Source organism: Acomys russatus, chromosome 6, assembly GCF_903995435.1.
Source record: "Acomys russatus chromosome 6, mAcoRus1.1, whole genome shotgun sequence".
Taxonomy (NCBI): Eukaryota; Metazoa; Chordata; class Mammalia; order Rodentia; family Muridae; genus Acomys; species Acomys russatus.
In genome coordinates this window covers 16,876,752-16,890,239 of record NC_067142.1, presented here as the reverse complement: position 1 = coordinate 16,890,239, position 13,488 = coordinate 16,876,752, and positions in this window count along the sequence as shown.

Genomic DNA, 13,488 nt, shown 5'->3' with positions numbered 1-13,488 from the left:
ACACTGAATGTCATTAAGGTTTGAATTATAATAAATTTGCTTAGGCAGCTCTAACATGAGTTCAAGAGCAGGTCTCATGAAATCAAAAGTACAGGATTCATCTTTGGCACTGCATGGTACTGTGTTGGCAGCCTTGCACTCTTACTTTCAGTGACTAGACTCTGGCCTCAGTCCTCAATGTGTGGCTGATATAGTTTACCAATGCCAAGCCTTATAGAATGCCATTAAATCCTGGGACTCATCAGTATATATGCCTCAGTGACTATTGTCAGAATCAACCACCAGAGCCCTCTAACATATATATAACAGCAACCAGGCACATACTTATTCAAACTGAGTTTCAGATCATGTGGTCAGTCATGTAATTGCATAGGTCTGTATTGAGGTTCTTTCACCATTAGTGGGATAATATGGGGCCAGGCCTCATATTATCAAACTCATTACATCAAAAGTTCTACATTATTACAGTGTGTGTGTGTGTGTGTGTGTGTGTGTGTGTGTGTGTGTGTGTGAGTGTGTGTACGTATATGTTTTGCATATGACAGAGGGCAAAGAACAACCTCCCATGCTGCTTTTCAGGTACTTACTTTGTGTTGAGGCAGTGTCTCTTAATTGCCTAGAATTCTCATAAACAGGCAAGGTTATCTGGTCTATGAACATCAGGTGCTTGCCTATCACTGGACTGTGTGCTTAGAAAATCCAGTATGAAGTCAGTAAAATCAGCGACTCAGCACGAAAGTAATATGGTAACTGCCATAAATATTAGATGACAGCTCTCAAATGGAGATGTTTTATAGGAACATGAGGTAATTCTAGAAATAAATCTAAAATAGATTTGTAAGGCATTAGCAAATAAAATAAAAATTTTAAATTTAGAAATTTAAATATCCTGACAAAAGCAAAAATTAAATGAAATGACATTTCATGGTAAACAAAAAATGATTCAACAGAATAAAGCTGAGACTTTACCTAAATTAACCTGCTAACTTACTGCAATCTCAGTGAAAAATCTAAGAATTAGTTTTTAGTGAAAATGTTTAAATTGAATCCAAAATAGATATTAACATTCAAAAGAACAGCGAAAGCAATCTTGAAGGAAAACGAAGTGCAAAGTTTGTAACAGTTGAGATTTGTTATAGTGCTACATAAGAAAGATGTGGATATGCTAAATAAACCACTAGCCCAAAGTAAGAAAGGGACAGGAAAGAGACGTACTATAATAGATTTTACAAACTGAGTATCAATAGAGAAAAATGACTTTTAAAATTTTCTTTCCCTCATTCATAGAAATCCCTTTGAGGTAGACTGCAGATCTTGTATATAGAAAAAGTTAAAATAAACATACAAATGAAAGCACTTCTTTCTAAACTTAGGTAATCATGTGTGTTAACCACTATGATGGTTTGTTTTAAATGTCGACTTAGCAGAATATATACTCCCTTGAGAAGGGGTCTCAATTAGGAAGAAATAAATTGTATTGGTATGTGGGTATGTCTGTGAAGGTTTTTCTTAATACATGTGGAGATCCTCCCTGCTGTGAGCAGTGTCTTTTCTTAGTCTTGGCCCTGGAGTGAGTGGAAAGAAGAGAGAGCTGAGCTGAGCACTAGCAGGCATGCATAATTCACAGCTCTCTGCTCTTGACTGTGAATGTACTTAGACTAGCTGCTTCAGTCCTCTTTCAAGGCACACATACAGGGTCTACTTCCTCAGAAGAGGTGCCATTTCCTCAAGTTTCCATCCTCTTCCATGAATTCCATTAAACCGATAAGTGCATTGATTAAGGCAGATTTCTCAAGGTCTAATAACTTCCTGAAGTTCCAAGCTCTGAATGTTTCTCCCTGGGGTGCTGAGCCTTTTCCATGTGAGCCTCTGGGGGAAGACTTCATACCCAATCTGGAAGATCCAGGTCTTCAATTGTTCATAAAACTATAACATAAAGGGAAGAAAACCCAAAATTCAGTAAGATCTGATGCCCATCTGGGTAAAAGCAAGCAAGGACAAGAGAGAAGAGATAGTAAGTTTTGATCATCATAATGTGATTCATCTGTTAAACAACCCCCTGCCTCCCACCCCATAGCTCACAACAGGAACTATGAATCCTCTGCCTATGGGTTTCAGGAAGCCCAACTGCAGCTAATTCTCTTTAGTGGCAAGAATCCCATTTAGCCTCATCAGTTTCATAAGCATCATATCATGGATCTGGTGCAAAAGAAAAATTTACTCATCTAATTGGAATTGATTCTGCTGAAGTACAGTCACTATGGATACACAACTAAGAAAAATCTTTTCTTCACAGCCCACTATGAAGTGAAAATTTCCACAGAGACCTGAGGAAATAGGAAGACATTGACAAAGGATATTGACAGTTTTACCAAGCCTTTTGGCTCGAGTGAATTTATTTCCAATGAAAATGTTCTCTATTCTTGATGGCACAACAGAAAATGTACTCTGTGGTGTTTGGCTAGACAGAGACACCATGATTTTTAAAAATGGAAATAGAAATATTTAGCAACTTTGTGAATGGAATAATTTGTGTTTTTTCTTTAAGACAGGGTGTCATGTACCCCATGCTTTCCTAGAACTCTCTATACAGCTGAAGATGCCCTTTACCTTCTGATCTTTCTGCTTTTAACTCCTGAACTCTGAGATTATAGACATTACATCTTGCCCCAATTTGTGGTGCTAGGGATAGAACCCAGGATTTTATGTTTGCTAAGCAAGTACTCTATCTCCTGTCCCACAACTCTACTCTGTAAAAACTATAATTTAAAATGACTTAATAATGATCATTTTAAATTTGAGTGGGAACTAGACTTGGGTCATTCATTTTTCCAAATTGTAACAGGAGAATGTCTCATTAAGAATAAAAAATTAAGAATTGGTCACTTTGTCATGCTCAAAAATTGATTATTTCTTTTTCTTATAGGCAACTAGCTTTAAAGAATTCTTCTAGATTTGAGTGTTTTGAAAACAATGATGATGACAGCCTTGGAAGTACTGCAGAACTTATTTTGTACATGTTTACTCAGAATAAAGACACACACTGAAAGTTACTAAAGATCAAATTGCATGGTAGACTACTCATTATGTTTTTTTTTTTCTAGCAAAAAGCCTAAATTTCTGAATCCCAGTATAGTTTCTTAATTCAATTGTAAATTGCTTATTTAAAAACACAACATAGAACTGTATATTGGTATATTTTATGTTCAAAGGGCTAGGCAGGTTTTCTCTGAGTGAGGGTAGAAAAGTCAGTAGGTAATGGAAAAATCCTACTATTAATCATTTTAAGAAGAAGTTGTTTCTGGAAATGAGGTAGGAGGAAGATGCTAGATTACCCATGGGAAGGAATGAAGGCAGGTGGATATTATTCCCCACATGTCTCAAGATGGATGTTAGCTCATTTTGTAGTCATGCTAATGTTAGATCCTCAGTGTCAGATATCATGTTGCTGATACTGTGTGATGCCTTTCCTGTGGCAACTCAATGAACGAGTGCTATTGGAATTACTTAAAGAAGTAGGGATGAAAACTTACTCACAGGAGCAGGGATGATTTAAAAATGCTTTATTATGAAAGCTCACTCCAGAAAGGGTGGTGACTGATAAAAAGACAAAATTTTGGAGCATTTTGTATGACTGGTGACTAGCAAGAATCTCAAGATGGAAAGTCTCTTCTCAGTATCCTTTAATGTGTATATAATCTTGTGGAGTGGTCGGTAAATATAGTTAGCTTCATGGACTCCTTGAGATTTGTGAGTTGGTTACCTCTTGAGCCTTTTTTACTCCTGAGACAGGGCTTCTTGGTATAGCCTTGACTGTCATGGACTCACTTTGTAGACCAGTATGGCCTCAACTTCACAAAGATCTCCTTATTTCTGTCTCCCCAAGTGGTGACTTCTGGAGTCTTAAGGATCCTTCCTTTAGAACTTCCTGAGTCTTAATTACAATTCCTTCAGGATGGGGAGTTTCAGTTTAGAGTAAATTGGTATATATCACTTTAATGCCTTGTCGGTAGTACTGATCTGTTAGGTGTCTGATATTAACATCTTCATTCTTTGTGCTCACTCTCATACATCTTTTCACTTCAGTCCTTCATGTACCAATACTCCAGTCTTCCTTTATGCTTGCTTGGGGCAAATGACAAATAATTTGTTGCTCTTTAAAAATGTAGGCATATCCTATGAGTCTTGTGTACTCTCTTATTTCACACATACTAGGTAATGGTTTGGTTAATTGTAAAGTTAACTCAACTTAGAATCACTTGAGAAGAAAATCTCAACAAAAAGTTGATTTTCTAGATTATTTTGGCTTGTGGGTATAGCAACAGAATATTATCTTGGGGTTGCTTTAATTATATGGGATGGGTTAGCCTGAAAGCATATGGTGGGACCTGATACAAAATAAGTCAAATTTTTTCTTCTTCTATCATCCAGTTGCAAGGTCCTGTGCATGTATGTGTGTGTGTGTGTGTGTGTGGTCTCAAGGGAATTGTTCCTGGTGCAACAGGAGGCAATGATATGCAATTTTGAAATGCTTTCTCATGAAGCTTGAGTCTGTCTTCTTGCAGTATTCATGTATGGCCACTTTATCATCTATGTGGAAGTTCTGCTGAATTACAGACCGTTTAAACCACAGCATGTCAGTGCCAGAGTCACATTCAGTTGGAATTCCATTGTCAGGTTATTTGTGTTTACCAGGGCTCAGGAACATAAGCTGAATATTTTTCAGTTTATAATTCTTTACTAACAGTGATGTGACCTTTCTCTAGAAGGCTGGACACTTGGGTTATAAATCTCCCATTGATATACATCCAAAAATGTGTAAAACACCTTCCTTTACACTGAGACCTTGATGGAATGACATAGGAAGTTGCATTGTAACAATCAAGGCATCAGGACTTGTTGGAGGTTGGTTTGATGTATTTTGATGCTAATTATTACTTGCTTTCTCTGTGTCTCACCTGTACCTTGCCAAAGAGCCTAACTTGTTTGTCCAATAAAAGGCCATCATACCTGGGCAAGGCAAACAGGATAGGCATGGCTAAGGTTCCAGAACTTGAGGAGACAGAGAGAATCTTGGGAGGAGAAGAAGGCTGCACTAATGGTTAGGTGCAAGAGAAGCACATGGCTGGTGTGGATGGAGACATGGCCTAGATGATAATTAGCAGGTTTTTGGATTATGGATGGGAGATTGCTTGATAGAAATTATTAGAAGCAGATGAGATGGGAGTAGGGCAGGTAGTTTAAGGGATTAATATCTGCCCTGACCCAGGTTAACTAAGGCTATTTTAAAATATAACAGGTCTCTGTGTCTTGATTGCTTGCTAGCAGGTCAGAAAATACTTCTGTAAAAATAATTATTGACCTAATAATAAACATTATTAAGTCATACTGGTAAAATAACTGCAACAAGGACTGCTGGACACATTGTCGGAACTGGAGCTACATTAATGTTTAAAGAGTAGCATATGTAAGACAGGAAAGCATGTACCTGCTAACCAACATTAATTAGTTTCACCTTCCCCAAAAACTTCTTTTGAAAGCCTTATATTATTGTATATTATATTGTAATCTAAAGAAAAAATTATAGTTGGAGTCAACTTCCCTCATTCTGTATAACTAATTTCCTTCTTTCCTACACTTAATGAAAATCAGGGCATTGTTTTGTAGTATTGCTACACTTGCTAAAAGTCTTGCTATACACATGCACATATTAAATTAACTTTCCTGCTGATATAACTTGCTTATATGCAGGCATAGTGTTGCATGCCTGTATTTCCAGAGCTCAGCACACTGAGGTTTAAGGATCACAACTTCAAGGCTAACATTTTTATGAGAGTTCGGGAGATTAAACTCAGGTCCTTAGGTTTACAAGTCAAGCACTTTACTGACTGAGTCATCCTGTAGTCTTAAATCCAGTTTATCATAAAATTCTTTAACCTCTCTCTGGTTCTAAGAGGGAGCTATGTGCTGGCATAAGTCTGACAATCATACTGTTTAGGGACAATGATGTTGGTCAACTTGTCCATGAGACCAAATGAACTCTGTGAGTGGAAGAAGGTGGTTTCAGTTTGATACACCAACAGTATTCTATACCTTTCACTGTCCTTGGGTTATTGTAGGTAAATGATCTCACTGATTGATGTTAATATTCAGGTTCAAGAGGGTGTACGGCAGGTGAAAACCGATACCACCTAGGTTGTAGAGGTGTTCCTTCACTTTCAAAGCTTTTTTCAAGGGAACTATGGAGTCTCAAGGTAATCAAATTAGAGAGAGTCATCGGTGCTGTGATTAGCATGAAGAATGTCAATGCTCATCTTATGAGGAACTCTGAGGACATTTGTCGTGAGAAAGGGTTTCAGAACTATATAAAGCTGAATCCAAATCTTTCTTAAAGTCTTGGAAATGGAAGCTCATGATTACAGTCCCAACAATTGAAATTCAGATGGCAGCTCCTGATTGCTATCTCAGTATTGGCAAGCCACAGGCAGATGATCACCGATTTACCTACAGTCTGGGCTACATCATAAAACTGTCTCAAAAGACCCTCTATCAGTTATGATTTTAGCTCTAGGATTCAGAATCAGAGTTATGGATTTCACAAAATCAGACCCTCTCCAATTCATTACCCAGTCATTATCCATGGCTGTGGATCCATTATTTTAAAACATTGCTAGTGTACAATGTAATACCTTTTAATCTTTATACCCCAGCAACCAACCTATAAAAGATACAGAAAATAATGAGTTATCACAGATGGAGTGTCTAATATAACAAATAAAATATAGTCAATAAATGGTGTCTAGGATTATTTCAGCTCTTCTACCATTTAAAGTTTGTATGCAAATTTATTAATAATGGCCACACTTGCTTTTAATGTCTCATAAATGCTTTCATAAACATTATGTTGTTATATATTCACATAGATAAATATTCAGCTTTTTAAAAAACAAAGCCAAGTTACCCTTTTACTTTATGATGGTCTCTAGGACTGCACACTGAAGTAATTTACATTACCTTTGACTATTTTGCACAAAAGATCTCAGAGTAATCAACTTTGGAGTGTCCATGTTTCATAGCTAGTCTCATAATATGTGGGAAGTAATCTGAAAGTTCTCATTACTTTCTTCTCTTAACAACATAGATTTGAGATAGTTGTATAAATAAAAATATTATTTATGTTAAGACTATAAAGCCTTAAAAAGTTAATAACAACCTGATTTGTAATAGGGACATAACATTTTGAAAGTATTTTTAGACATAGTATTTTATAACATAATGGGAATCTAAACCAAAATACCCCAAAAGTAACATACTTACATGAAACATTTTTAGTTTTCACATAAGTATTTATGAAAACACAGTCTTTTCCTATTTTTTTTTTTATAATTAGAAAGAAAACACTGTAGAGTCTTTGAAGGCACTCAATGTAGTGTTGCTCAGATTTACGTACATAGAGTCTGTGCTTCAAGGGACACTGGAAAATGTATTAACTTCCTCAAATGCTAGTTTTCCTTCTCCGAAGGTGAGGTATAAAATCCATTATTCAAGAGTATTAGAAAGATTTAATATCTATCTAAAGAAGTATGTTGACTATATCCTATAAAACATAGTGGCTTCCCCTGACTTGAGTCTCTCAAATTCTTTAAAAACTGCAGTTTGGTTATGTTTGGGCAAATCATTCTAGAATTTAGAGTCTTTGGAAAGAAAGGACTTTTAATTGTGGAAACAAGTCTGAGTGAGTCAGAGATTCTAGCTAGAGATTACTGGCAGGATTGGCTCTTTAAAAATATTTCTAATCATCTATGAATTACACATAAAGAATTTTTTATGGTATTTCAAACATATACGTACTATGTTTTGATCATACCCAGGCACTTCTCTTGTTCCCATTACTCCTGACAAATCCCTTCATCTTTCCAACTAGCCCCTTTCTATTTCTAACTCCTTTTATCTTCTCTTTTGATAATCCAGTACGTTTCCACAGAGTTGCTTACAGAAATGTGGTGGTAAGTTTATTTACAGAAGCATGGGCATCTTACCAGTGACTATACCACTAAAGAAAATATTTTTCAATTAGCAACTGTTAACTGCACATGGAATATGTGCAGCTCTGTTACTATCCTTCCCTCTGTGATGTACAAGGGCCCAGCCTTATATAGATGTCTTGCATGCAGTCATAGTTGTTAAAGGTGTAAGAGTTACCATGGCCATATCATGTCATGTCTGCATGACTCTGCACACCTTCTTCTTGCTCATAGATTCTTTCTATGTTCTTCCATGATGTTCCTTGAGTCTTAGGAGTCATGTAGATGCTTCACTTAGAGCTGAGAATTCAATGTAGTACTTAGCATGTCTGTATCTTCTCAGTGGCTGTGATTTAGTCTCTAAGCTGATCCCTCTTGATAGCTGTGACAAGCCCCACAAATAGCTACTGTTCAAAGTCAGCTGTAGGGAATAAATAAATGTTCTCTCTATTCCTAGGTCCAAGGGAAAATGGAAACTATATTTTCCTTCTCCATTGTGAGATTAGTGCTGTGGTTCCCACTAGAAGAGAACTGATTTTAAGTAAATATTGCTGGAACCATTCACCATCTAGATAATGATAACTTGCTTCATGGCAACAGGGATGAGAGGCTGGAGGGGCAGCACCAAGTACCCCATTTACTGCTTGCTAAGAGATACATTGTTCTAACAAATTCAAAAAGGGTAAGTGTAATGTTTAGTTTCTCTTGTCCACCTCTTTGTACCAGGGAGTGTCTAGGGGATTAACAGCGTGCATTTCTGTATGTCTGAGTTTCCAGAGACAATAAGAGCACAAGAATCCTCACCTGACCAGTAGATTAATCCCTTGGTACATTCATACCATACTAAAAACATTCAAAACTGGTGAAATGTAGTTTGGAGCTCAAAAGGACACAGACTGGACACTGACAATCATCATGTCCTTGATGTCTATGTTTTCCACAGAATATTCCTGAAGCTTCCTTTTCTTTGCTTCTTGGCCACCAGGATATAAAATTCCCTTTCTCCATTACCTCCTTGCCACAGAGGACTGGGGCCTCTGACACACTGAGGCACAGTAAATGGTTTTTCCTTGAGAAATTTCTCATGAATGTCTAATCACTCGATCTCTTTGATACTTTGCAATGGGCTCCTGGTTTCTGGGAATGACATTTGTGATGGCTTAAAGTGATTGTAAACTTGAACTGCCTAGAATCACTTATAAAGGACCTTATCTGCATACCTGGGAGACATCTTCCTAATTGATTTAATTGTGGTAGGAAGGCCCACCCTAAATGTGGATGGTACTGTTCCCTGGGCTGGGGTCCTCAACTGTATAAAAAGAAGAAAGGGACCTGAATAAAAATAAGAAATGATCTAGCTAGTTGAGAAAGAGGGACATAGAGGGATTCTGTAACAACTACCGGCACACTACCAGCCCCAGCAGCCCCCCAACAAAAGAGTCTAGACAGGAAAGCATCAAAAAGTACTCTTAAAAATTGTGATAAAGATTTTAAAGTGTAGCTTTCTACAACTGATGGGTTTGGTGGGAGCGCATGACTGGAAGGACTCAGTTTTCTTTAAGGAGTTGAGCACAGGCCGTTTGAGCATGCTCCAGTGAGTATGTGAACAACACAATTTTCTCCTCCTTCTCCTCCTCCTCCTCCCCCTCCTCTTCCTCCTTCTTCTTCTGAGTGGGGGCAGTCACAAGAGTGAAGGGCAGACCTGAGAAAACTGGTGAGTGTGGTGAGATGCATGATTTGAAATTCACAAATAAAAACATTATGTTAAAAAAAGAAGAAAGAGAACTAAATTCCAGCTCTCATCAATCTCTGTGTGTTGGTCATGGTACAATGTTGCTGTGATGGAACATATACTCTCAAACTATAAGTCAGATTTAGCCATTTCTCCCTTAAATTGCATCAGAGCACTTTAGCACAGCAACACTGTAGATATATCCTAAGCTACCTGAGTTAGACCTGTGGGGGACTGGCAAATCCTTAACACCCAGGATGTTTCATGTGACATTCCTTGTTATATTTTTCTAGATCTATTTCCACTTGAATAGGACAGGAAACAGATTGATTTTACCTATGCTAACTCATATATTCATCTGTGAATTCTACCTAAAGACTGGTAACCTCCATCTAATTGGTGGCAACATTTGGTTAAATGTGTCGAATATTGCTTTAAAGAATAGACTAACTGGAATGGAACACAGGGGCTGTGCATGTGAGAATTTTTGTTTGATAATCCCATGGGTCTATGGAGATTGACACCTATTACTATGGCTTACAAAGAAGATACTTCACCACAGTAAAATTAGTAGACTTATTAAAAAATAATCCACTTGTATTCAAATAAGCCTTTCATTCAATAATTATATGTTGGATTTTGAAGAATGGAGATAAAAGGTGGTTTGAGAGAACGCCTTGTCCTTCAGGGGAGAACTTTACTAAGGAAAGAGTTGATATTACAGACCCCATGATAAAGAAAAAACCTCTAGCACCCCACCAGGCAAAGTGGCATTCTATTTTGTAAAGATTTCTAGCTGGGTGATAGCACACTACACAGTCAATCAGTAGACCATACCATACCATGAGAACTGCTGTCTGATAGGCTCTGACACCTGAGCAGCAGGGTGGAGGGAGAAAACCTGCAAGATCACATCAGGTATAGCCTTTTAGCTTCTTACAATAGTTTGGAAGACAGAGAGGCTAGAGGTGGTGGTGAGATCAATGGCACAGGGCCTGAAATGTGACAGTCAACCATGCGAAATAAAAATAGCAAATACCATAGACGATTATTTTATGTTTTTCTTTCTAGTGTGTGTGTGTGTGTGTGTGTGTGTGTGTGTGTGTGTGTGTGTGTGTGTGTGTGTTTGCTCTTGTGTACATGTTTGGATGTGTGTGGGAACGTATGTATAAGGGTGTCTGTGTGTATGTAGACTCCTGAGGTCTACACCAGGAGTCATGGTTAATCACATTTTCACCTTATCCATTAAATCAGAGTTTCTCCATTCAACGCAGATCTTGCTTATATTTAAAGTCTCTTGGATTCCTCTGCCTTTGCCTGCAGAAACTGGAATTACAAACAGGCTACCATGCTCACTTGGCATTTGTGTCAGTTCTGGGGACCTGAACTCCTGTCCTTGTTCTTGTTCTTCAAGTTCTTTAACCATTGAGTCATTTCTGTGGACCATAGATAATGACTTCAACTCTGCCATGAAAAAATTAGAGAAGTGAGAGCTCAGGTGATATTTTCCATTTGCTACATTATTTGACTTGGCTCTCTTATGCCTGTTCCCATAACTGTAAGTATGTGGTAATTAACAATTAAATGTGCTTCATTGTTTCAAGGGCTGTTGTAATGACACTGCATTGAAAACTGCTTACCTGTGAGGAGGGCTAATAAATATTATGCTGGAGATATGTGAGAGATTCCATTTGCTGTGTGCATATCACTTGCCTCTTTCTAAACCATCAATGTTGATAGTCCACTTACGGGGTTTCTGCATGCAGTTTCTGCATGAGTTGTCTTTGTAAATGAGATATGTGATTTTCTTTCCATTTATTAAACAACCTTTTCTCATTTCCATTGAGTGGAAATGAACATTTGGGAATGAAAATATCTCCTGTGTGTTTGAATTTGTTGGACAAATGTGAAATGATCTTCCATTCTAGTAACTAAGATTATTTTTTTTCCACTGACTTAGCAAGTGGTATTCTTAGAAGTGATTTCTGCTTATTTTATATTATATGATATAAATTCCAAGGAAGGGCCATGGGAGTTGCAGTTAGACATAATAGTGCATATCCTATCTCTTGCATAGTGAGCAGATAATGCAGAGAAATTATTTAAATTCTCAGCAGCTAAACTTCCTCATATGTAACAATAGGATGAATTTTTTTTTTAATCCAACATCATGCTACTGGAACACTGGAGACATATGAAGCACGGAAAAAATAGAAAATGGAAGTAAAACATTTCTGATAACTTTTCTGTTGTTGTGATAAAACACTGACAAACAGCAAGTTATGGAAGGGAATGGTTTCTTTCAGCTTATACTTCCAGGTCATAGCCAATCCCTGATGGATGTCAGGGCAGGAGCTGAAGCAGGAACTAAAGCAGAAACCATGAAGGAATGATGCTTACTGGCTAGCTGGCTGGCTGATGCTCAGCTTACTTTCTTATTCAGCCAAGGCCCACATGTCCAGGGACTGGTGTTGCCCACAGGGGGATGGGCTCTCCCACATCAATCCTGACTCCAGGTAGTATCTCATAGGTGTGGCTACAGGCCAACTCTTCAAGCATGATTACCTCTTCTCAGGTATCAAGATGAATGATCAGAAAATGTGTTGGAGCATAGCTTCTTTTTCCTTTTAAGAACATGTGTAGATATGCATGTCTATATGGGGTGCACATCCACTGTGAATATGCACTTACGGAGAGAGATGCCTTGGCTGATGCAGTCTTTATGCTTGAATGAATGCACTTTGCTGACTCACCCATGTCCCTAGACCAAGATACAGGTTACCTTGTGATGTTCTGTCTGCCAAATTTTTCTGTTGCCCATGCTTTGACCCATCCTGTTTGGTTCCAGGAAGAGGAATACATCCACATGCTGTCTCACCCACGAAAGCCTGCTGACAGTTAAAGTAAGCTCATGGTAATTTGGGTTTTCAACATTCTAATTATAGCTGAGGGCACTGGAGTCAGTTAATCAGCCTTGTAGAGCTGTAATACAGGCAAAGGATCCAGCGCCCCACCCCCACCCCTGCTGTCAAAGTAAGCATTTTGATGCCAAATGTTCTGAGGATTTCTACTTGTCTTAGCAAACACCATGTGGTGCCATACACCGAGACTTGCTTCAGGTGTCAACTACACTAATTCACTGCAGACCCCATGAGTTGTAATTAAGCCCACAAGACCGCTCTAATTCAGATACCAATTTGAAGTATCAAGTTCCCAGTTTACTATATTTCTAGTTTGGCTAAATGCTAAGGTTACATGGATCTTTCACCAGGATTTATAATCTGTTGAAATGGTTCACAGAAAAATAGGGATGCACTTCCTAGTACATAGGAGAATTCTTTTTGCTAAGTTTTTCAAACTTCTTCATTTTTCATCCAATGTCACCATTATATAAACTTGATTCACCAAATCACTAACCAATAATGATTTAATCTCCTAGGCTGGGTGAATGGGGTTTGTTCCAACTTTCTAATCACTTGTCTTCCTTGGGCAGACAACCATGTCATCCACTGAGACTTTGTTCATATAAACATTACGACCATAAACACAGGTGCAATTAGAGGACATTGTTATCATTAAAAAGAGATGTTCTCCTCTGTTTCATAATTCTGGTACTCTGTGTGTGATTAAGATTATCAACATTATATCACCTAGTACTATCTATGAGTGTTTTCTGGGTGAGAACAAATTGAGGAGTGAAGACTCACCATGAGTGTGAGTGACACTATTCTA